The sequence below is a fragment of the Pseudophryne corroboree genome, chromosome 10, assembly GCF_028390025.1.
Source record: "Pseudophryne corroboree isolate aPseCor3 chromosome 10, aPseCor3.hap2, whole genome shotgun sequence".
NCBI classification, from domain to species: Eukaryota; Metazoa; Chordata; class Amphibia; order Anura; family Myobatrachidae; genus Pseudophryne; species Pseudophryne corroboree.
In genome coordinates this window covers 174,727,744-174,753,378 of record NC_086453.1, presented here as the reverse complement: position 1 = coordinate 174,753,378, position 25,635 = coordinate 174,727,744, and the positions used below count along the sequence as shown (strand labels likewise).

Sequence of the window (25,635 nt, the reverse complement as noted above, 5' to 3'; positions counted from 1 at the left end):
CCCCTCTTTCTCTGACGTCCTAAGTGGATGCTGGGGACTCCGTAAGGACCATGGGGGGGATTAGCGGCTCCGCAGGAGACAGGGCACAAAAGTAAAAGCTTTAGGATCAGGTGGTGTGCACTGGCTCCTCCCCCCATGACCCTCCTCCAAGCCTCAGTTAGGTTTTTGTGCCCGTCCGAGCAGGGTGCAATCTAGGTGGCTCTCCTAAAGAGCTGCTTAGAAAAAGTTTGTTAGGTTTTTTATTTTCAGTGAGTCCTGCTGGCATGAACTCACCTGCGTGCAGGATGGATTGGCTTCTTAGGCTACTGGACACTAGCTCCAGAGGGACGATCACAGGTACAGCCTGGATGGGTCACCGGAGCCGCGCCGCCGACCCCCTTGCAGATGCCGAAGAGAGAAGAGGTCCAGAAACCGGCGGCTGAAGACTTCTCAGTCTTCATGAGGTAGCGCACAGCACTGCAGCTGTGCGCCATTGCTCTCAGCACACTTCACACCAACGGTCACTGAGGGTGCAGGGCGCTGGGGGGGGCGCCCTGGGCAGCAATGAAAGTACCTATTCTGGCTAAAAATACATCACATATAGCCCCTGGGGCTATATGGATGTATTTAACCCCTGCCAGGTTGTCAGAAAAACGGGAGAAGAAGCCCGCCGAAAAGGGGGCGGGGCCTATTCTCCTCAGCACACAGCGCCATTTTCCTACACAGCTCCGCTGCTAGGAAGGCTCCCAGGCTCTCCCCTGCACTGCACTACAGAAACAGGGTTAAAACAGAGAGGGGGGGTATTTTATGTGGCGATATAATATATTAAGATGCTATAAGGGAAAACACTTATATAAGGTTGTCCCTGTATAATTATAGCGTTTTGGTGTGTGCTGGCAAACTCTCCCTCTGTCTCCCCAAAGGGCTAGTGGGGTCCTGTCCTCTATCAGAGCATTCCCTGTGTGTGTGCTGTGTGTCGGTACGTGTGTGTCGACATGTATGAGGACGATGTTGGTGAGGAGGCGGAGCAATTGCCTGTAATGGTGATGTCACTCTCTAGGGAGTCGACACCGGAATGGATGGCTTATTTAGGGAATTACGTGATAATGTCAACACGCTGCAAGGTCGGTTGACGACATGAGACGGCCGGCAAACCAATTAGTACCTGTCCAGGCGTCTCAAACACCGTCAGGGGCTTTAAAACGCCCATTTACCTCAGTCGGTCGACACAGACACGGACACTGACTCCAGTGTCGACGGTGAAGAAACAAACGTATTTTCCATTAGGGCCACACGTTACATGTTAAGGACAATGAAGGAGGTGTTACATATTTCTGATACTACAAGTACCACAAAAAAGGGTATTATGTGGGGTGTGAAAAAACTACCTGTAGTTTTTCCTGAATCAGATAAATTAAATGAAGTGTGTGATGATGCGTGGGTTTCCCCCGATAGAAAATTATTGGCGTTATACCCTTTCCCGCCAGAAGTTAGGGCGCGTTGGGAAACACCCCCTAGGGTGGATAAGGCGCTCACACGCTTATCAAAACAAGTGGCGTTACCGTCTCCAGATACGGCCGCCCTCAAGGAGCCAGCTGATAGGAGGCTGGAAAATATCCTAAAAAGTATATACACACATACTGGTGTTATACTGCGACCAGCGATCGCCTCAGCCTGGATGTGCAGCGCTGGGGTGGCTTGGTCGGATTCCCTGACTGAAAATATTGATACCCTTGACAGGGACAGTATTTTATTGACTATAGAGCATTTAAAGGATGCATTTCTATATATGCGAGATGCACAGAGGGATATTTGCACTCTGGCATCAAGAGTAAGTGCGATGTCCATGTCTGCCAGAAGATGTTTATGGACACGACAGTGGTCAGGTGATGCAGTTTCCAAACGGCACATGGAAGTATTGCCGTATAAAGGGGAGGAGTTATTTGGGGTCGGTCCATCGGACCTGGTGGCCACGGCAACAGCTGGAAAATCCACCTTTTTTACCCCAAGTCACATCTCAGCAGAAAAAGACACCGTCTTTTCAGCCTCAGTCCTTTCGTCCCCATAAGGGCAAGCGGGCAAAAGGCCAGTCATATCTGCCCAGGGGTAGAGGAAAGGGAAGAAGACTGCAGCAGGCAGCCCCTTCCCAGGAACAGAAGCCCTCCACCGCTTCTGCCAAGTCCTCAGCATGACGCTGGGGCCGTACAAGCGGACTCAGGTGCGGTGGGGGGTCGTCTCAAGAGTTTCAGCGCGCAGTGGGCTCACTCGCAAGTGGACCCCTGGATCCTACAAGTAGGATCCCAGGGGTACAGATTGGAAATTCGAGACGTCTCCCCCTCGCAGGTTCCTGAAGTCTGCTTTACCAACGTCTCCCTCCGACAGGGAGGCAATATTGGAAACAATTCACAAGCTGTATTCCCAGCAGGTGATAATCAAAGTACCCCTTCTACAACAAGGAAAGGGGTATTATTCCACACTATTTGTGGTACTGAAGCCAGACGGCTCGGTGAGACCTATTCTAAATCTGAAATCTTTGAACACTTACATACAAAGGTTCAAATCAAGATGGAGTCACTCAGAGCAGTGATAGCGAACCAGGAAGAAGGGGACTATATGGTGTCCCTGGACATCAAGGATGCTTACCTCCATGTCCAAATTTGCCCTTCTCACCAAGGGTACCTCAGGTTCGTGGTACAGAACTGTCACTATCAGTTTCAGACGCTGCCGTTTGGATTGTCCACGGCACCCCGGGTCTTTACCAAAGTAATGACCGAAATGATGATTCTTCTTCAAAGAAAAGGCGTCTTAATTATCCCTTACTTGGACGATCTCCTGATAAGGGCAAGGTCCAGAGAACAGTTGGAGGTCGGAGTAGCACTATCTCAAGTAGTTCTACGACAGCACGGGTGGATTCTAAATATTCCAAAATCGCAGCTGATTCCGACGACACGTCTGCTGTTCCTAGGGATGATTCTGGACACAGTCCAGAAAAAGGTGTTTCTCCCGGAGGAGAAAGCAAGGGAGTTATCCGAGCTAGTCAGAAACCTCCTAAAACCAGGCCAAGTGTCAGTGCATCAATACACAAGAGTCCTGGGAAAAATGGTGGCTTCTTACGAAGCGATTCCATTCGGCAGATTTCACGCAAGAATTTTTCAGTGGGATCTGCTGGACGAATGGTCCGGATCGCATCTTCAGATGCATCAGCGGATAATCCTGTCTCCAAGGACAAGGGTGTCTCTTCTGTGGTGGCTGCAGAGTGCTCATCTACTAGAGGGCAGCAGATTCGGCATTCAGGACTGGGTCCTGGTGACCACGGATGCCAGCCTGAGAGGCTGGGGAGCAGTCACACAGGGAAGAAATTTCCAAGGAGTGTGGTCAAGTCTGGAGACTTCTCTCCACATAAATATACTGGAGCTAAGGGCAATTTACAATGCTCTGAGCCTAGGAAGACCTCTGCTTCAAAGTCAACCGGTGCTGATCCAGTCGGACAACATCACGGCAGTCGCCCACGTAAACAGACAGGGCGGCACAAGAAGCAGGAGGGCAATGGCAGCAAGGATTTTTCGCTGGGCGAAAAATCATGTGATAACACTGTCAGCGGTGTTCATTCCGGGAGTGGAAAACTGGGAAGCAGACTTCCTCAGCAGGCACGACCTCCACCCGGGAGAGTGGGGACTTCATCTGGAAGTCTTCCACATGATTGTGAACCGTTGGGAAAGACCAAAGGTGGACATGATGGCGTCCCGTCTGAACAAAAAACTGGACAGGTATTGCGCCAGGTCAAGAGACCCTCAGGCAATAGCTGGGACGCTCTGGTAACACCGTGGGTGTACCAGTCGGTGTATGTGTTCCCTCCTCTGCCTCTCATACCCAAGGTACTGAGAATTATAAGACGGAGAGTAGTAAGAACTATACTCGTGGCTCCGGATTGGCCAAGAAGGACTTGGTACCCGGAACTTCAAGAGATACTAAGAAGGGACTTGCTTCAGCAAGGATCATGTCTGTTCCAAGACTTACCGCGGCTGCGTTTGACGGCATGGCGGTTGAACGCCGGATCCTAAGGGAAAAAGGCATTCCGGAAGAGGTCATCCCTACCCTGGTCAGAGCCAGGAAGGAGGTGACCGCACAACATTATCACCGCATTTGGCGAAAATATGTTGCATGGTGTGAGGCCAGGAAGGCCCCCACGGAGGAATTTCAACTCGGTCGATTCCTGCATTTCCTACAAACAGGAGTGTCTATGGGCCTCAAATTGGGGTCCATTAAGGTTCAAATTTCGGCCCTGTCGATTTTCTTCCAGAAAGAATTGGCTTTAGTTCCTGAAGTCCAGAAGTTTGTCAAGGGAGTACTGCATATACAACCCCCTTTTGTGCCTCCAGTGGCACTGTGGAATCTCAACGTAGTTCTGGGATTCCTCAAATCACATTGGTTTAAACCGCTCAAATCTGTGGATTTGAAATATCTCACATGGAAAGATGACCATGCTGTTGGCCCTGGCCTCGGCCAGGCGAGTGTCAGAATTGGCGGCTTTGTCTCACAAAAGCCCTTATCTGATTGTCCATTCGGACAGGGCAGAGCTGCGGACTCGTCCCCAGTTTCTACCTAAAGGTGGTGTCAGCGTTTCACCTGAACCAGCTTATTGTGGTACCTGCGGCTACTAGGGACTTGGAGGACTCCAAGTTGCTAGATGTTGTCAGGGCCCTGAAAATATAGGTTTCCATGACGGCTGGAGTCAGGAAAACTGACTTGCTGTTATCCTGTATGCACCCAACAAACTGGGTGCTCTTGCTTCTAAGCAGACGATTGCTAGTTGGATGTGTAGTACAATTCAGCTTGCACATTCTGTGGCAAGCCTGCCACAGCCAAAATATGTAAATGCCCATTCCACAAGGAAGGTGGGCTCATCTTGGGCGGCTGCCCGAGGGGTCTCGGCTTTACAACTTTTCCGAGCTGCTACTTGGTCAGGGGCAAACACGTTTGCAAAATTCTACAAATTTGATACCCTGGCTGAGGAGGACCTGGAGTTCTCTCATTCGGTGCTGCAGAGTCATCCGCACTCTCCCGCCCGTTTGGGAGCTTTGGTATAATCCCCATGGTCCTTACGGAGTCCCCAGCATCCACTTAGGACGTCAGAGAAAATAAGAATTTACTTACCGATAATTCTATTTCTCGTAGTCCGTAGTGGATGCTGGGCGCCCATCCCAAGTTCGGATTGTCTGCAATACTTGTACATAGTTATTGTTACAAAAATCGGGTTATTATTGTTGTGAGCCATCTTTTCAGAGGCTCCGCTGTTATCATGCTGTTAACTGGGTTCAGATCACAGGTTGTACAGTGTGATTGGTGTGGCTGGTATGAGTCTTACCCGGGATTCAAAATCCTTCCTTATTGTGTACGCTCGTCCGGGCACAGTATCCTAACTGAGGCTTGGAGGAGGGTCATGGGGGGAGGAGCCAGTGCACACCACCTGATCCTAAAGCTTTTACTTTTGTGCCCTGTCTCCTGCGGAGCCGCTAATCCCCCCCATGGTCCTTACGGAGTCCCCAGCATCCACTACGGACTACGAGAAATAGAATTATCGGTAAGTAAATTCTTATTTTCCTGCACCAATCCCTAAGCCACACATTTACCTCCCTAATCTCCATGTGCCTCCCTGGACTAGCGCGTGGCACGGGTAATAATTCCGAGAATATTACCTTAGATGTCCTTGCCTTCAGTTTCTTTCCTAAGTCCCTATAGTCTTTCTTAAGGACATCCCACCTTCCGCTAACTTTGTCATTGGTGCCAACGTGCACCAAGACCGCCGGGTCTTTGCCAGCCCCTCCCAACAATCTATCTACCCGGTCCGCGATGTGCCGTACCCGAGCACCCGGGAGACAACAGACTGTACGGCGATCGCGGTCCCGGTAGCAGATTGCCCTATCTGCCTTCCTGATGATAGAATCCCCTACCACCACCATTTGACTAGGTACCTCTCTATCTTTTATCCCAACCGCGCCAGAGGGACCGCACCTCTGGATGCTAGAGGGAGCAGTCTCCTCCGGCACCGTCATTTCTTCACTATCATCCTCCGATTCCTCGTCCAATCGGGCAAATTTGTTCGGGTTTGATAGTTCGGAGATGTCGTGCCTCCCCCTCTTTTTCTTCCTTCTAACTGTGACCCAACTGGCTACCTGATCATCATCCTCTTCTACCAGTGACCCCTCCCGCAACTCCTCCACCGTTCTGTCTAAACTACGCTCGAGATTGTGAATCTCCCTCAGTCGCGTAACGGTTTGCTCTAGATCAGTTACCTGGGCTTCCAGGGCAACCGTTCGCACACACCTCGTGCAGATGTATTCACACTGGGCCGGTAGCTCCAGGTGTGCATACATCTTGCACGACATGCACTGAGTGAGGTCCTCAATAACAGCCCCTCCCATATTGTTTGCAAGGTCTAACTCCCTGTTACACTCAAAGAAAAAGCAGCAAAAATAAAAAAATAGAAGACAAGCAATATCACTTATACAATAATTAAGCTGGCTTATACTTATCTATCTTTGTGCGGTTCTTGGTCCTTCACTTTTATGCAGCCGTAGTACTCTCTCCTGCGGCACCTATACTCCACTTAGCAGTTGCAGTTGTTCCAGCTCACTGCTCCTCCTTTTCACTCGGCTTCCAGCTCCTGCTTTTTACTGTTTCCAACTCACACTTAGAAATCCCAGCAGCACTTGGAAGAGACCAACCCCTGCTTACCTATGTAAGTATTGTGTTGGACCAACGTTGCGGTCATGTTTTGTTGTTGGGATAGCCGTGCTATCCGGGTTTGGTTTGTGTTGCTATCCTCTGTTCTGGTTAATGCCCTCCTTTCATTCATGGTTGTGTGTTGACTTGTTGCCTCACCACTGTTGTATTGTTCTTCTCACATGTTATGTCCGTCTCCTCGGGCACAGTTTTCCTAGACTGGTAGGAGGGTCACAGAGGGGAGGAGCCAGGAGACACACACACACACACACACACACACACACTAAAAGTTTTGAAGTGCCAGATTCCAGTGGAACCGATCTATACCCCATGGTACAAGACCTCCGTATCCACTACGGACTAGGAGAAAAGGAATTACCAGTAGGCACTAAATTCATATTTTTCTTTCACAAATGGGGCTGGCTGGCTACCAAGCAGACTTTGGCCAGGTATCTCCATTGGACCATCCATTATGCTTAATCTGCGGCAGACCTTCCTGCCCCTGCAGTGGTGACTGCTCACTCCACCTGGGCAGTGGGAACCTTTGGGCCAACTACATATGGTGCCTCTGCAGAACAGCTTTGTACAGCAATCCACGTGGTACTTTGCCGATACATTCATGAAGTTCTATTCATTTGACACCTTTGCCTCTTCAGATACAGCTTTTGGGCAAAGGGTTCTTGTCCTTTTACTTAGGGTGACAGCTTTGGGACGTCTCCGCGTTATCCCTGTGTTCCTTATGGAAGAAAAGGAGATTTATGTTCTTACCTGTTTAATCCTTTTCTTCGAATACATATGGTACACAGGGCGCCCACTCTGACTCACCTGGCTTGTGAGGTTTTGCACTAATTCTGGTCCCCCTGTTCACTTCTGTTGTGTGTTTGGACCGGAGTGTGTGCTGGTCTTCCTTCTTGCCTTGGGCTTGTTGACCTAACTGGCAGCCTGTAGCTGGGGGCGGGTTATAGAGGAGAGGTGGCCTGGGCTGCTGGGAGAGAAGTCTTAACTGTTCGGTGCACAGACACCAGCTCTCCAGCCTATACCCAGCATTCTCCTTGTGTCCCCTATTGATTAGAAGAATCAACTTATAAAAAGCACTACAATGTTCCACAGTAGGGAGAGACATCAATATCCGATATTTCACCACACCACCACAATGACATAAACCTCCAGCAGAATGGGCCAATGATTCCTGATATGACTGAACTGTTTGGCCTGTTATGCGACAAAAGAAATGTAATCTTCCCTTTCTCTAACGTCCTAAGTGGATGCTGGGGACTCCGTAAGGACCATGGGGATTAGCGGCTCCGCAGGAGACTGGGCACAACTAAAGAAAGCTTTAGGACTACCTGGTGTGCACTGGCTCATCCCACTAGGAGGGTCAGTTAGATTCTTGTGCACGGCTGAGCTGGATGCACACTAGGGGCTCTCCTAAGCTCCTAGAAAGAAAGTATATTTAGGTTTTTTTATTTTACAGTGAGATCTGCTGGCAACAGACTCACTGCAGCGAGGGACTAAGGGGAGAAGAAACGAACCTACCTAACAGGTGGTAGTTTGGGCTTCTTAGGCTACTAAACACCATTAGCTCCAGAGGGATCGACCGCAGGACCCGACCTTGGTGTTCGTTCCCGGAGCCGCGCCGCCGTCCCCCTTACAGAGCCAGAAGCATGAAGAGTCCGGAAAATCGTCGGCAGAAGACTTCGGTCTTCACCAAGGTAGCGCACAGCACTGCAGCTGTGCGCCATTGCTTCTCATGTACACCTCACACTCCGGTCACTGATGGGTGCAGGGCGCTGGGGGGGGCGCCCTGAGGGCAATATATGACACCTTGGCTGGCAAATCTACATCATATGTAGTCCTAGAGGCTATATAGATGTAAAATTACCCCTGCCAGTATTCCAGAAAAAGCGGGAGAAAGTCTGCCGAAAAAGGGGCGGGGCTTCTCCCTCAGCACACTGGCGCCATTTTCTCTTCACAGTGCAGCTGGAAGACAGCTTCCCAGGCTCTCCCCTGTAGTTTTCAGGCTCAAAGGGTTAAAAAGAGAGGGGGGGCACTAAATTTAGGCGCAATATATGTATACAAGCAGCTATTTGGGGAAAAATCACTCAGTTATAGTGTTAATCCCTGCATTATATAGCGCTCTGGTGTGTGCTGGCATACTCTCTCTCGGTCTCCCCAAAGGACTTTGTGGGGTCCTGTCCTCAGTCAGAGCATTCCCTGTGTGTGTGTCGGTACGGCTGTGTCGACATGTTGGATGAGGAAGGTTACGTGGAGGCGGAGCAGAGGCCGATAAATGGGATGTCTCCCCCTGTGGGGCCGACACCAGAGTGGATGGATAGGTGGAAGGTATTAACCGACAGTGTCAACTCCTTACATAAAAGGCTGGATGACGTAACAGCTGTGGGACAGCCGGCTTCTCAGCCCGCGCCTGCCCAGGCGTCTCAAGGGCCATCAGGGGCTCAAACAACGCCCGTTACCTCAGATGGCAGACACAGATGTCGACACGGAGTCTGACTCCAGTGTCGACGAGGTTGAGACATATACACAATCCACTAGGAACATCTGTTACATGATCTCGGCAATGAAAAATGTGTTACGCATTTTCTGACATGAACCCAAGTACCACATAAAAGGGGTTTTATTTTTGGGGAGAAAAAGCAGCCAGTGTTTTGTTCCCCCATCAGATGAATGAATGAAGTGTGTAAAGAAGCATGGTTTCCCCCGATAAGAAACTGGTAATTTCTAAAAAGTTACTGATGGCGTACCCTTCCCGCCAGAGGATAGGTCACGTTGGGAGATATCCCTTAGGGTGGATAAGGCGCTCACACGTTTGTCAAAAGGTGGCACTGCCGTCTTAGGATACGGCCACCTTGAAGGAACCTGCTGATAAAAAGCAGGAGGCGATCCTGAAGTCTGTATTTACACACTCAGGTTATATACTGAAACCTGCAATTGCCTCAGCATAAATAGTGCTGCTGCAGCGTGGTCTGATACCCTGTCAGATAATATTAATACGCTAAGACAGGGATAATATTTTGCTAACATTGAGCATATTTAAGACGTTGTCTTATATATAAAGGATGCACAGAGGGATAGTTGCCGGCTGGCATCCAGAATTAATGCAATGTCCATTCTGCCAGGAGGGTATTAGAAACCCGGCAGTGGACAGGTGATGCTGCCTTTAAAAGGCACATGGAGATTCTGCCTTAAAAGGGTGAGGAATTGTTTGGGGATGGTCTCTGGGACCTCGTATCCACAGCAACAGCTGGGGGGGGGATTTTTACCTCAGGTTTCCTCACAAAAGCCTAAGAAAGCACCGTATTTTCAGGTACAGTCCTTTCGGCTTCAGAAAAGCTAGCGGGTCAAAGGCGCTTCCTTTCTGCACAGAGACAAGGGAAGAAGGAAAAAGCTGCACCAGTCAGCCTGTTCCCAGGATCAAATATCTTCCCTCACTTCCTCTGAGTCCACCGCATGACGCTGGGGCTCCACAGGTGGAGACAGGTGCGGTGGGGGCGCGTCTCGGGAACTGCAGGGACCAGTGGGCTTGCCCACAGGTGGATCCCTAGCTTCTGCAAGTAGTATCACAGGGATACAGGCTGGAGTTCGAGACGACTCCCCCTCGCCGTTGCCTCACATCAGCCTTGCCTGCTGCCCTCGGAGAAAGGTAGTACTGGCGGCAATTCACAAGCTGTACTTCCAGCAGGTGAAATCAAGGTACCCCTCCTTCAACAAGGCCGGGGTTACTATTCCAAAATGATTGTGGTACCGAAACCAGACGGTTCGGTGAGACCCGTTCTAAAATTGAAATCCTTGAACACTTATATACGAAGGTTCAAGTTCAAAATGGAATCTCTCAGGGCGATTATTGCAAGCCTGGAAAATTTCAGGGTATCACTGGACATCAAGGATACTTACCTGCATGTCCCTATTTACCCTCTTCACCAGGTGTACCTCAAAATTGTGGTACAGGATTGTCATTACCAATTCCAGACGTTGCCGTTGGTCTGTCCCCAGCACCGAGGGTATTTACCAAGGTAATGGCCGAAGTACTTATCCCGTACTTGGACGATCTCCTTATAAAGGCGAGGTCCAGGGAGCAGTTGTTCGTCGGAGTAGCACTATCTCGGGAAGTGCTACAACAGCACGGCTGGATTCTGAATATTCCAAAGTCGCAGCTGGTTCCTACGACGCGTCTACTGTTCCTGGCTATGGTTCTGGACACAGAACAGGATAAAAAGGGTTTCTCCCGGAGGAGAAGTCCAAGGAGTTGGCGTCTCTAGACGGAGACCTCCTAATACAAATATAGGTATCGGTGCATCAATGCACGCGAGCCTTGGGAAAGATGGTAGCTTCTTATGAAGAATTTCCATTCGCCAAGTCCAATGCAAGGATCTTCCAGTGGGATCTGTTGGACAAGTGGTCCGGATCGCATCCTCAGATGCATCGGCGGATAACCCTGTCTCCAAGGGCCAGGGTGTCGCTGTGGTGGTGACTGCAGAGTGCTCATCTTCTAGGGGGCCGCAGATTCGGCATACAGGACTGGGTCCTGGTGACCACGGATGCCAGCCTTCAAGGCTGGGGGGCAGTCACACAGGGAAGAAACTTCCAAGGCCTATGGAAAAGTCAGGAGACTTCCCTACACATAAATGTTCTGGAACTATGGGCCATTTACAATGCCCTAAGTCAGACTAGACCCCTGCTTCAACACCGGCCGGTGCTGATCCAGTCAGACAACATCACGGCGGTCGCTCATGTAAACCGACAGGGCGGCACAAGAAGCAGGATGGCGATGGCAGAAGCCACAAGGATTCTCCGATGGGCGGAAAATCATGTGTTAGCACTGTCAGCAGTGTTCATTCCTGGAGTGGACAACTGAGAAGCAGACTTTCTCAGAAGACACGACCTCCACCCGGGAGAGTGGGGATTTCATCCAGAAGTCTTCCAAATGATTGTACACCGTGGGGAAAGGCCACAGGTGGACAGGATGGCGTCCCGCCTCAACAAAAAGCTACAAAGATATTGCGCCAGGTCAAGGGACCCTCAGGCGATAGCTGTGGACGCTCTGGTAACACCGTGGGTGTACCAGTCGGTGTATGTGTTCCCTTCTCTGCCTCTCATACCCAGGGTAATGAGAATAATAAGAAGGAGAGGAGTAAGAACTATGCTCATTGTTTCGGGTGGCCAAGAAGAGCTTGGTACCCAGAACTCCAAGAAATGATCTCAGAGGACCCATGGCCTCTGCCGCTCAGACAGGACCTGCTGCAGCAGGGGCCCTGTCTGTTCCAAGACTTACCGCGGCTGCGTTTGACGGCATGGCGGTTGAACGCCGGATCCTGAAGGAAAAGGGCATTCCGGAGGAAGTTATCCCTACGCTATTTAAAGCTAGGAAAGAAGTGAACGCAAACCATTTTCACCGCATATGGCGGAAATATGTTGCGTGCTGTGAGGCCAGTAAGGCCCCAAAGGAGGAATTTCAGCTAGGTCGATTTCTGCACTTCCTACAAGTCAGAGGGACTATGGGCCTAAAATTGGGTTCCATTAAGGTCCAGATTTCGGCTCTATCGATTTTCTTCCAAAATAGAACTGGCTTCACTGCCTGAAGTTCAGACTTTTGTTAAGGGAGAGCTGCATATTCAGCCCCCTTTTGTGCCTCCAGTGGCACCGTGGGATCTCAACGTAGTGTTGGATTTCCTGAAGTCGCATTGAGTTGAGCCACTTAAATCCGTGGAGCTACAATACCTCACGTGGAAAGTGGTCATGCTGTGGGCCTTGGCGTGTATCAGAATTGGCGGCTTTGTCAAAAGCCCTTATCTGTATTTTATATGGATAAGGCGGAATTGAGGACTCGTTCCCAATTCCTTCCTAAGGTGGTAGCAGTTTTTCATGTGAACCAACCTATTGTGGTGCCTGCGGCTACTTGGGACTTGGAGGATTCCAAGTTTCTGGATGTAGTCAGGGCCCTGAAAAGTATATGTTTCCAGGACGGCTGGAGTCAGGGAAACTGACTCGCTATTTATCCTGTATGCACCCAACAAGCTGGGTGCTCCTGCTTCTAAGCAGACTATTGCTCGCTGGATCTGTAGCACGATTCAACTTGCACATTCTGCGGCTGGACTGCCGCACCCTAAATCTGTGAAAGCCCATTCCACGAGGAAAGTGGGCTCTTCCTGGGCGGCTGCCCGAGGGGTCTCGGCTTTACAAATTTGCCAAGCTGTTACTTGGTCGGGTTCAAACACTCTTGCAAGAGTCTACAAGTTTGATACCCTGGCTGAGGAGGACCTAGAGTTTGCTCATTCGGTGCTGCAGAGTCATCCGCACTCTCCCGCCCGTTTGGGAGCTTTGGTATAATCCCCATGGTCCTTACGGAGTCCCCAGCATCCACTTAGGACGTCAGAGAAAATAAGATTTTACTCACCGGTAAATCTATTTCTCGTAGTCCGTAGTGGATGCTGGGCGCCCATCCCAAGTGCGGATTGTCTGCAATACTTGTATATATTTATTGCCTAACTAAAGGGTTATTGTTGAGCCATCTGTTGAGAGGCTCAGTTGTTATCATACTGTTAACTGGGTATAGTATCACGAGTTATACGGTGTGATTGGTGTGGCTGGTATGAGTCTTACCCGGGATTCAAAATCCTTCCTTATTGTGTCAGCTCTTCCGGGCACAGTATCCTAACTGAGGTCTGGAGGAGGGTCTTAGTGGGAGGAGCCAGTGCACACCAGGTAGTCCTAAAGCTTTCTTTAGTTGTGCCCAGTCTCCTGCGGAGCCGCTAATCCCCATGGTCCTTAGGGAGTCCCCAGCATCCACTACGGACTACGAGAAATAGATTTACCGGTGAGTAAAATCTTATTTTTACTGACCAGTTAATATTAAGTAATGGAGTAAGACTGTAGTGGGCTTGCAGATTTCCGCACCCAGATCCATCAAAATCTGTGAAGCGGGATCCTGGTCTTGTCCAACGGGTACTGCTAGAGAGGTCTCTCTCCAATGAACATTGCTAAAAAGAAAAATATTAAAATAATCCTTCCACTTCATCTATTCATGCTACAGCAGACTGTTTTAGCAGAGTGCCGATAGAAGAACAGGGCGCGTTTTACCCTTTAAAAATTGGACAGAACACAGCTGCTAAAATAGCCTAGCGTAAATACTACAGGACACCGCACTCTGGATACACCTTGGTCCTAATTCAGACCTGATCGCAGCAGCATATTTGTTAGCTAATGGGCAAAACCATGTGCACTGCAGGGGGCAGATATAACATGTGCAGAGAGAGTTAGATTTGGGTGTGGTGTGTTCAAACTGAAATCTAAATTGCAGTGTAAAAATAAAGCAGCCACTGTTTACCCTGCGCAGAAACAATATAACCCACCCAAATCTAACTCTTTCTGCATTTTATATATGCCCCCACCCGCAGTGCACATGGTATTGCCCATTACAGAACAAATGTGCTGCTGCGATCAGATCTGAATTAGGCCCCTGGTCTTTTAACAGATACTTTTGCACCCATCAACATTATTTGGATGTACAGTCCTTTGAAATTTTTGACTTTATATTATAGAGGTGCGGATGAGGCAACCTCTACTAGGTTGCAGGATTAATTCATATTGCTTGCTTTTTTTATGCTACAGATCCTTATATGTTTGCAAACATTGTATTGCTATTCTTAGTGTTTGACACGTAAAGCTTTTGCCACATTATGTTAATTATGTATCTTTTGTTACTGACTGACATACATATGGTTAAACAGTATATACTGTAAAAAAATGTTATACTAACATTCCATTAAGGTAGCATACCTATTAGCAAGATAACTCACTCCCAGTGTGCAGGTTTCCCTCACTTCTAGTCTTGAAACAAAGTTATAATGTCCAAAAATGTGTAAATAACATCAACACTCCCCCCTCCATATAGGAAAACTGAGCGACCAGCACTCACTGGTGCAGTGAGGTTTATTAGAAGTATGGTAAAGACATCATTTGGGTGCACAGAGCAACTGTTTTTTATCACCTTACAGTGATTTTCATCAGGGCACTGTCACTGTGTGTGCAGCGCTTTGATCTAAATCAGGCCTGGCCAACCTGTGTCTCTCCAGATGTTGTGAAACTACACATCCCAGCATGCCCTGCCACAGTTTTAGCATTCCCTAATAGCAAAACTGTGGCAAGGCATGATGGGACTTGTAGTTTTGCAACAGCTGGAGAGCCACCGGTTGGCCAGGCCTGATCTAAATGAACGAGGAATGCTTGTGGTAGGTCACGCCCCAATAAGTCTTTTTAAAGACTAATGTTAGCCATTAATTTCTCATACGTCCTAGAGGATGCTGGGGATGCTTCAAGAACCATGGGGTATAGACGGGATCCGCAGGAGACATGGGCACACTATAAGACTTTGAATGGGTGTGAACTGGCTCCTCCCTCTATGCCCTTCCTCCTCCAGTTAGATTCTGTGCCAGTGAGACTGGATGCACACTGAAGAGCTCTCCAGAGTTTCTCAGAAAAAGACTTTTATTAGGTTTGTTATTTTCAGGGAGACCTGCTGGCAACAGGCTTCCTGCATCGTGGGACTGTGGGGAGAGAAGCAGACCTACTTCTTCTGAGTTCAAGGGCTCTGCTTCTTAGGCTTCTGGACACCATTAGCTCCAGAGGGTTCGATCACTTGGTACGCCTAGCTGCTTGTTCCCGGAGCCGCGTCGTCACCCCCCTCACAGAGCCAGAAGACAGAAGCCGGGTGAGTATGAGAAGATCAGAATACTTCAGTGACGGCAGAAGACGCGTTTGAGGTACCGCGCTGCGCGCTATGCTCACACACATAACACGGCACTGCAGGGCGCAGGGGGGGCGCCCTGGGCAGCATGGGGGACCTCAAACAGCACTGGCATAGGATATAACAGTGCCCAGGCACTAGTTAAGGGACCCCCGCCAGTATAAAGATTTTTTAAGCGGAACTGAATCGCACCATGTAGTGTGCGGGGCTTAGCCCACACAGCTCTGACCAGCACCATTTTCTCTTCACACAAGCTGCAGAGACGCTGGCCCTGACCTCCACACTGCTGTACAAGTAACAGGGTGCAAAGCGGGGGTGGGGGGGGGGGCACTAGTGATTTGGTGCTAAATATTATATATATATATATATATATATATATATAGCGCTAACAGGTGTGGGCAGTCTTGTTACTTGCTTCAGTACCGGGATAGGCGCTGGGTGTGAGCTGGCTGAACTCTCTCTGTCTCTCTGGCAGGCTTTATTGTGGGTCTGTCTCCTATAGCCCCAGTGTGGTTGTGGGTGTCGGTACGTGTGTGTCGACATGTCTGAGACTGTATGCTCTTCCCAGGAGGAGGCTGGAGTGGGGACAGAAAATTCTGTGAGAGTGGCTGTGTCGGCACCGCCGACGGATGATTGTGTGAATATGTAGAGTGTTTTAAATGCAAATGTGACTAAGTTGACTAGAGATTTGATAAATCTGAGTCTAAGAACCAGACATGGAGGAAATCCATGGAAGATGCTTTGTCACAAGCCCAGACCCCTTCGGGGTCACAGAATCGTGCATTTACCCAGATAGCAGATACAGATACCGACACGGACTCTGATTCCAGTGTCGACTATAGTGATGCCAGATTACATCCAAAATTGGCTAAGAGTATCCAGTACATGATTGTGGCGATAAAAGAAGTATTACATAAAACTAAGGACCCTGCTGTTCCTGATACAAGGGTCTGTATGTTTAAAGGAAAGAAACCTGAGGTAACGTTTTCTCCCTCTCATGAACTGCACGCACTTTTTGAAAAAGCTTGGGAAAATCCTGACAAAAAGATACATGTTCCCAAAATAGTTCCAGTGGCATATCCGTTTCCCTCTGGGGACAGGGAAAGGTGGGAGTCAATCCCCACGGTAGACTAAGCTTTATCGTGTCTATCCAAAAAGGTGGCGCTTCCGTCCCCTGACACGGCAGTCCTAAAGGATCCTGCGGATCGTAAGCCAGAAAATACACTAAAATCCATTTATGTCACTACAGGGTCGCTACTCAGGCCTGCCGTTGCTACGGCATGGGTGAGTAGTGCTATTGAAAGGTGGGCAGATAACTTGTCATCTGAGGTAGATACCCTAGACAGGGATAATGTGCTTTTGACTCTGGGTCACATCAGGGACGCTGCAGCATATTTAAAAGAAGCTGTAAGGGATATTGGCCTTTTGGGATCAAGGGCCAATGCCATGGCAGTCTCAGCAAGGAGAGCGTTGTGGATTCATCGATGGAATGCTGACGCTGACTCTAAGAAGGCGATGGAGTCTCTACCGTTTAACGGTAAGGTATTGTTTGGCGACGGCCTCACTGACCTGGTGTCTACGGCTACTGTGGGTAAGTCTTCATTTTTACCTTATGTTCCTGCACAGCAGAGGAAGTCGCCTCACTATCAGATGCAGTCCTTTCGGCCCAATAAATTCAAAAAAGGATGTGGGTCCTCCTTCCTTGCTGCGAGGGGGAGAGGATGGTTAAAAAGGTCACAGGCTGTGGCAAGTTCCCAGGAGCAGAAGTCCTCTCCGGCTTCTACCAAATCCACCACATGACGCTGGGGCTCCTCTGCGGAAGTCTGCACCAGTGGGGGCAAGTCTCCAACTCTTCAGTCAGGTCTGGGTGCACTCGGACCTGGATCCTTGTATAGTAGACATAGTAACCCAAGGGTACAAGTTAGAGATTCAAGACGTGCCCCCTCACCGATTTTTCAAATCGGCCTTGCCAGCTTCTCTTCCAGAAAGGGAGATAGTAAGCGCTGCAATAGTAAAGTTGTATCAAAATCAAGTGATTGTCACGGTGCCCCCGTCTCAACAGGGGGAAGGTTTTTATTCGAGCCTGTTTGCGGTTCCGAAACCGGATGGCTCAGTCAGACCGATTCTAAACCTAAAATCCCTCAATTTCTTTCTAAAAAAATTCAAGTTCAAGATGGAATCTCTACGAGCAGTGATCTCCAGTCTGGAGGAGGGGGATTTTATGGTGTCTGTCGACATAAAAGATGCCTACTTACATGTCCCCATATATCCTCCACATCAGGCTTACCTGAGATTTGCTGTGCAGGATTGTCATTACCAATTTCAGACGTTGCCGTTTGGTCTGTCCACGGCTCCGAGAATTTTCACCAAAGTAATGGCGGAAATGATGGTTCTCCTGCGCAAGCAGGGAATCACAATTATCCCGTACGTGGACGATCTCCTCATAAAGGCGAGGTCCAAGGAGCAATTGTTGAAGAATGTTGCCCTTTCACTGACGATTCTGCAACAACACGGTTGGCTCCTAAATTTGCCAAAATCACAGTTGGATCCAATGACATGGCTGTCGTTCCTGGGTATGATTCTGGATACAGAATTGCAGAGAGTTTTTCTTCCAGTGGAAAAAGCTCTGGAAATACAGAACATGGTAAAACAGATTCTGAAACCGGCAAAGGTGTCAGTTCTTCACTGCACTCGGTTGCTGGGGAAGATGGTGGCGGCCTACGAGGCCATTCCGTATGGCAGGTTCCATGCCAGGGTGTTTCAGTGGAACCTGTTGGACCAGTGGTCCGGGTCTCACCTGGACATGCACCGGAAAATAATTCTATCTTCCAGGACCAGATTTTCCCTTCTGTGGTGGCTTCACAGTTCTCACCTTCTGGAGGGACGCAGGTTCAGGATTGGATCCTGGTGACCACAGATGCAAGCCTCCGAGGCTGGTGAGCAGTCACACAGGGAAGAAACTTTCAGGGAAAGTGGTCGAGCCAGGAAGCTTGTCTACACATAAACATTCTGGAATTAAGAGCCATCTACAACGGCATACTGCGAGCAGAACATCTTCTTCAAGGTCTGCCGGTCTTGATTCAGTCAGACAACGTGATAGCAGTGGCGTACATAAACCGCCAAGGCGGAACAAAGAGCAGAGCGGCGATGGCCGAGGCCACGAATATTCTACATGCCAGCGCTCTGTCAGCAGTCTTCATCCAGGAGTGGACATTTGGGAAGCAGACTTCCTCAGCAGACACGATCTCCATCCAGGAGAGTGGGGTCTTCATCAGGAGGTCTTTGCAGAAGGGACAAGTTGTTGGGGAGTTCCTCAAGCAGACATGATGGCGTCCCGCCTCAACAAGAAACTTCAGAGATATTGTTCCAGGTCAAGGGACCCTCAAGCGATAGCGGTGGACGCCCTAGTGACACCGTGGGTGTTTCAGTCGGTCTATTTGTTCCCTCCACTTCCACTCATTCCGAAGGTGATAAAAATTATAAGAACAACAAGGGTTCAGGCGATCCTCATTGTTCCGGATTGGCCAAAAGGCCTGGTATCCAGATCTTCAGGAGTTGCTCATAGAAGATCCCTGGCCTCTTCCTCTTCAGGAGGACCTGTTACAACAGGGGCCGTGCGTGTATCAGGACTTACCGCGGCTGCGTTTGACGGCGTGGCGGTTCTTCAGGCTAGAAAAGAAGTAACGGCAAAGCATTACCACCGTATTTGGAGAAAATGTGTGTCTTGGTGTGAATCCAAGAAGGCTCCTACGGAAGAATTTCACCTGGGGTGTTTGCTCCATTTCCTACAAGCAGGTGTGGATGTGGGCCTAAAGTTAGGCTCTATTAAAATACAGATTTCGGCCTTGTCAAACTTTTTTCAGAAAGAATTGGCTTCTCTTCCAGAAGTTAAGACCTTTGTAAAAGGCATGCTGCACATCCAACCTCCATTTGTGCCTCCTGTGGCACCGTGGGATCTTAATGTGGTGTTGCAATTTTTGCAATCACATTGGTTTGAACCTTTACGAAAGGTTGAGTTAAAATTCCTTACTTGGAAAGTGGTCATGTTGTTGGCCTTGGCGTCAGCAAGGCGAGTGTCTGAATTGGCTGCTTTGTCTCACAAAAGCCCCTATTTGATTTTCCATGCGGATAGAGCAGAGTTGAGAACTCGTCAACAATTTCTGCCAAAAGTGGTTTCATCTTTTCACGTAAACCAGCCTATTGTGGTGCCAGTGGCTTCCGAGGCCTTGGCGGAGTCAGTCTCTCGATGTGGTCAGAGCTTTGTAGATCTATGTCGCCAGAACGGCGCAGATTAGGAAAACAGAGGCTCTGTTTGTCCTGTGGGCTCCCAGCAAGATTGGGGCTCCTGCTTCTAAACAGACTATTGCACGCTGGATTTGTAATACGATTCAGCAGGCTCATTCTACGGCAGGATTGCCGTTACCGAAATCGGTGAAAGCCCATTCTACCAGAAAGGTGGGCTCATCCTGGGCGGCTGCCCGGGGAGTCTCGGCGTTACAACTTTGCCGAGCTGCTATTTGGTCAGGATCAAACACCTTTGCGAAGTTTTACAAGTTTGATACCTTGGCTGAGGAGGACCTCTTGTTTGGTCAATCGGTGCTTGAGTCATCCGCACTCTCCCGCCCGTTCTAGAACTTTGGTATAAACCCCATGGTTCTTGAAGCATCCCCAGCATCCTCTAGGACGTATGAGAAAATAGGATTTTAATACCTACCAGTAAATCCTTTTCTCTTAGTCCGTAGAGGATGCTGGGCGCCCGTCCCATTGCGGGCTGTATCTGCAGTTTGGTTATAGTTACGCTCATGTTGCGTAGAGTTCAGTCAAATCTGTGACTGCTGTTGGTCATGCCGTTGCATCCGTTGTTGTTGAATGCCATGTTGTACGGCGTGTTGCGGTGTGAGCTTGTATGTATCACCTTAGTTAAAATAATTAAATAAATCCTTTTCCTCGAAATGTCCGTCTCCCTGGGCACAGTTCCTATAACTGGAGTCTGGAGGAGGGGCATAGAGGGAGGAGCCAGTTCACACCCATTCAAAGTCTTATAGTGTGCCCATGTCTCCTGTGGATCCCGTCTATACCCCATGGTTCTTGAAGCATCCCCAGTATCCTCTACGGACTAAGAGAAAAGGATTTACCGTAGGTATTAAAATCCTATTTTAACTGGCATCCTCAGATAGCAATACAAGAAGCATTTCAGTGTCCATGGGTAATAGCAACGTGGAAAGTTTTAAAGTGTGGCTTATAGATAATGAATATTTCTTCTTCAGGGTACACAGTGATCTACAGAAACTACCTTGGGATATGATGGAGCAGCAGCGAATTGGACACCAAACAGTGAAGTTCTTCAGACTCCCAGGATGGGCCTGCCCTCTATATCTTCGCCTCCTGGCTCAGGCAATTCAGTTATTGTTTGGTGCTGCAGGAGCTGGCCACATTGAAACAATTGGGGCTTCTAGCCTTTTTTGCAGCCACTACTGGATGGGAGTTAGACTGGATGTGCTAGCAGGTTCGTACTGATGATCCCAGGCCGTGCCCGGGGAGATGGTAAGAGTCTCATTACTGATAGGGGTGTGCGACGTGTGTAACACAGCCTTTCTGTTCCGGGGGGAGACTACCGGACAGTCGTTGACGCGGCTGCTACCTCGGGTGCACCAGTGCTAGGCCACAGGTGCCGGGGATCAGTTGAGACCGCAATCCCTGAGGTTGATGTCCGCAGTGGGGAGTAAGACGCTCCCCTGGTCGCCCCTCTGCCCAGTTCATGACTAGTTTCCTCTGAGTCTCCCGCCATGAACTGCAATTCCCGCTTCCGTCTGAGACGCATAGTTGTGATTCTGGTCACAGTCGCATGTGCGGCTGAGTACACCGAGGCATCAGTTTATCAGCCGGCTGCATGCAGCAGGGTCGCTCATGGAAGCAGGGGTTAAGTCTCCTTGTATCCAGCTCTCCTGAGGCAGGTATTACGGCATTGAGTTTCTACCTACCCCATGTGTTACGAGTAGCGATTAGGTGCCTGAGGCATATGAGCGTTGGAACGTACTGCTGTGTTATTCGCTGTGCATCTGAATACATATAATGTCCGGTTTAAGGTAATGTAGTATCTGTTCTTCCTACTTTTATGTACATGTAGTTGAAATGTGCTCATATTGCAATGTATACTAACGCATTCTTGTTTCTTGTGACCAGCTGGGAGCTGTGTTGAATACCATTCTGCAGAGAATCTTTTTGCCTCAGTGCAAGATTTCAGAGTTCAGTAAATACTGCACGGTCGGAAGACATCCATCCATGCGCAATGCGGGTTCTGGGGTCGATGGTGGAATATGCTCAGTTTTATTCAAGACCCCTTCAACATCTGATTCTTTCCAAATGGAACGGAAATCATCAGACCATAAAGACCCAGACATCCTTCCTTGTTAAGTGTGTCGGTCTCTAACCTGGACAAGGGTCGCCCCTTTTGGATCACAGATTGGGAAATTTTGTCAACAGACGAAAGCCTAAAGGGATGGGGAGCTGTGACAGGTCAGCATTCATTCCAGGAGCGATAGTCCATGGAACAAAGCCATATGCCAATAAACATTCTGGAGCTTCGAGCCATATACATGGTACTCACTCAGGCAAAGGGAATTCTCCACGGCAAGCCGATTCAGATTCGATCAGACAAAGCCACGGCAGTGGCGTACCTCAACCATTAGGGAGGTACTCGAAGTGAAATGGCAATGAAGGAGATAAACCGCACAATAAAATGGGCGGAACATTATCATCCAGCTGTGTCGGCAGTGTTCATACCGGGAGTAGGAAACTGGGAAGCGGACTTTCTCAGCAGGCACGACATTCTTCCAAGCGAATGGGCCTTGCACCCAGAAGTCTTTCAGATTCTGGTAGACAAATGGGGTCTGCCAGAAGGCCTCTCATCAGAACAACAGGGTACCGATGTACAGATCAAAAACAAAGGATCCCGGAGCAAGCTTCGTTGATGCTCTATCCATGAGATGGAAATTTCACCTGGCTTACGTGTCTCGAGAGTGATTCGGAAATTCAAACAGGAAGGGGGCGCCGTAATATTAATAGCTCCGTTGTGGCCCAGAACGAATTGGTACACAGATCTGCAGAGGCTGTCCACGGATGCTCCATTTCTGTTGCCTAAACGTCCAGATCTACTGATTCAGGTTCCCTGTCTCTACAAACATCTGGATCGACTGTCTTTTGACGGTGTGGCTCTTAAAGCATCTGTCTTCAAGGCGAAAGGGTTTTTTTATTATTATTATTGTTATTATTATTATTACATTTTATTTATAGGGCGCCACAAGTGTTTCACAGCGCCGTACAAAGGACAGTACAGGGAGATAAAACGTAAGCATAACAGTAAATAAATAACAAAAATGGAGTGCAGGTAACAAAGAGCACCACAATTCTCAAAACATAATACAGCTTAGATGTAAGTACCGAGGGAGTAATCATTGTACTACTTGGGGCTGGTGGCCATAGAGAGAGAGGAGCCTTTACCAGTAGGAGATAAAGCCAGGTAAAGATGGTCGCTGAGTGAAATGTGTCGAGAAGAGGGCTTAGACAACAAGAGGAATGAGGGCCCTGCTCTGAAGAGCTAACAATCTAGTGGGGAGGGGCGACAGACAGATGACATGAGGTGCAAGCAAGCAGGAGGAAGCCTGATGGCGGTATGCAAGCAAAGCAGAGATGTTCAAGGCATGGGACAGGGGGATGGAGGAGCAGCCTAAGGACTAGGTTATGCATTGGAGGAGTATGCCTTGATAAATAGGTGGGTTTTCAGTGCCCGTTTGAAGCTTTGCAAGGTCGGGGAGAGTCTAATGGAGCGGGGGAGCGCGTTCCACTGAAGGGGTGCAGCACGGGCAAAATCCTGAACTTGTGCATGGGAAGCAGTGACCAAGGCAGAGGAGAGGCGACGGTCATCAGCCAACCGTAGTGGGTGGGTGGGAGGGAGCATGAAGCGAGAGGAGGTTGGAGATGTAGGGAGCAGTGGAATTAGAGATGGCCTTGTATGTGAGGGTGAGGAGTTTGAAGAGGATTCTGTAGGGGAATCGGAGCCAGTGTAGATTTTGTCGAAGGGGAGTGGCGGGAGAGGAAGATGAGCCTAGCTGTGGAGTTGAGGGCAGATTGGAGGGGAGCGAGGTGGGAGCAAGTGAGGCCAGTGAGGAGAACATTGCAGTAGTCGAGTCGTGAGATGACCAGTGAGTGGATGATAAGTTTAGTTGCACTCTGGGAGAGAAATGACCTGATACGAGCAATGTTGCGTAGCTGGAATCAACAAGATTGTGCCAGAGCTTGGATGCGGGGTGCAAAGGAGAGGGAAGAGTCAAGAGTGACGCCCAGGCAGCGGAGTTGGGGAACGGGGAAGATGATAGTGTTGTCAACAGTGATAGAGATATTTGTAGGGGGTGTTTGTTGCTCTGGCTGGGGGAAAGATAATGAGTTCAGTTTTGTCCATGTTGAGCTTCAGAGAGCGCTCAGACATCCAGGAGGAGATGGCAGAGAGGCAGCTGGAGACCTGAAAGAGGACTGAGGGGGACAGATCAGGAGAGGTAGAGTTGTGTGTAATCAGCATAGAGGTGGTTTTCGCAAGAGGTAATCCAGACGATGCTGAAAGCAAGAAGCCTTCTTCTGCTCACATCTATTATAGGATATGGCATGATTACTTTCAATTGTGCGCTGCCAAGAACTTGGATCCGAGATCCTTAAGGGTTTCTAGAATTCTAGCTTTTCTTCAAGCAGGAATGGACAGTGGTCTCCGCGTGGCTTCCTTGAAGGTACAGGTGTCAGCATTATCTGTATGGTTTCAAAAGAAAATTACAGACCTACAGAATGTTTGCACATTCTTCCAAGGATTGCATCACATTCAACCTTCGGTTGTTCCCCTGACTGCTCCCTGGGATCTAGGTTTATTTCTCAGGGCTTTGCAAGTCGCTCCATTTGAACTATCTAGAATGGATCTGAAATGGTTAACAGCCAAGGTGCTGTTTCTTCTGGCATTCTGGAAGAGTATCAGATTTAGGGGCACTGATGTGTCGGTCCCCTTATTTCATCCGGATAGAGCCGTTCTTAGAACCAAATCTGGATATCTTCCTAAAGTGTTCTCTTAAGTTCCTTCTTAATGAAGAGATAGTAGTTCAGACTTTTCAGGGACCAGACTTCTCTGTGGGAGATGCATCATTGGACGTAGTTCATGCGTTAAGAATCTACGATGATCGTACTAGTGTCATTAGAAGGACAGACACTCTCTTCATCCTCTACGGATTTCACAAGAGAGGATGGCCTGCCAATAAGCAATCACTGGCGAGATGGCTTCGGATGACAATATCAGAAGCATACTCCCAAGATGATCTCCCGATTCCGGATAATGTCTCTGCTCACTCTACTCGTAAGGTAGGTCCTTCCTGGGCTGCTTATCGAGGTGCCTCAGCTGAACAGATCTGTAAGGCAGCCACATGGTCATCCATTAACACATTTATTAAACATCATGCCTTTGACACATTTGCCTCTCAGGACGCTGCATTTGGGCGGAAGACTCTCCTGTCTGATCAGGAACGTCCCCTCCCTTAGTATGGGTTTGGGATGTCCCAAGGCAGATGGTGAGGATCACTGTGGACCCTGAATGAGAAATCAGTGGTTATGGTAGACTTACCTAGATAACCCTGTTTCTCTGAAGTCCACAGAGATCCCACCCCGACGCACCTGATTTGAGAAACTGTATACCTACTAATGTCTTCCTATCCTTTGGTGTGGAAGTGTGTGTATGTTTCTCACCTGAATAGGTCTCGCTCTCATGTAAACTGCTCCTGCCTTGAGCTTTGGTATTAACTGAATTGCCTGATCCGGGAATATAGAGGGTGGGCCCAGTGCATCCTGGGAGTCTGAAGAGCTTGACTGTTTGGTGCCCAATCTGCTGCCGCTCCATCATATCCCAAGGTAGATCCTGTGGACACTATGGCTTTCAGAGAAACAGGGTTATCTAGGTAAGTCTACTGTAACCACTAATTTATTGCTTAGGTCATTTAAATTGCAAGCCTCTGCATATTCAGTTTATACATAAAATCTATTCACTTACCAAATGGCATCCCCACTCACTACGGCATTCTAATCAACGCTCAATACAAGATTTTGATTTCAGCTGATTGGATGTCTGCCAAACCAATCCAATCCAA

General features: G+C 48.9%; 1 protein-coding gene across 2 annotated transcripts in view; it reads left to right on the top strand.

Annotated features, from left to right (window-relative positions):
• The window catches only part of UTP3 (UTP3 small subunit processome component), a 135,040-nt gene that overhangs the window by 54,392 nt on the left and 55,013 nt on the right, over positions 1–25,635 (top strand). The window lies entirely within an intron of this gene.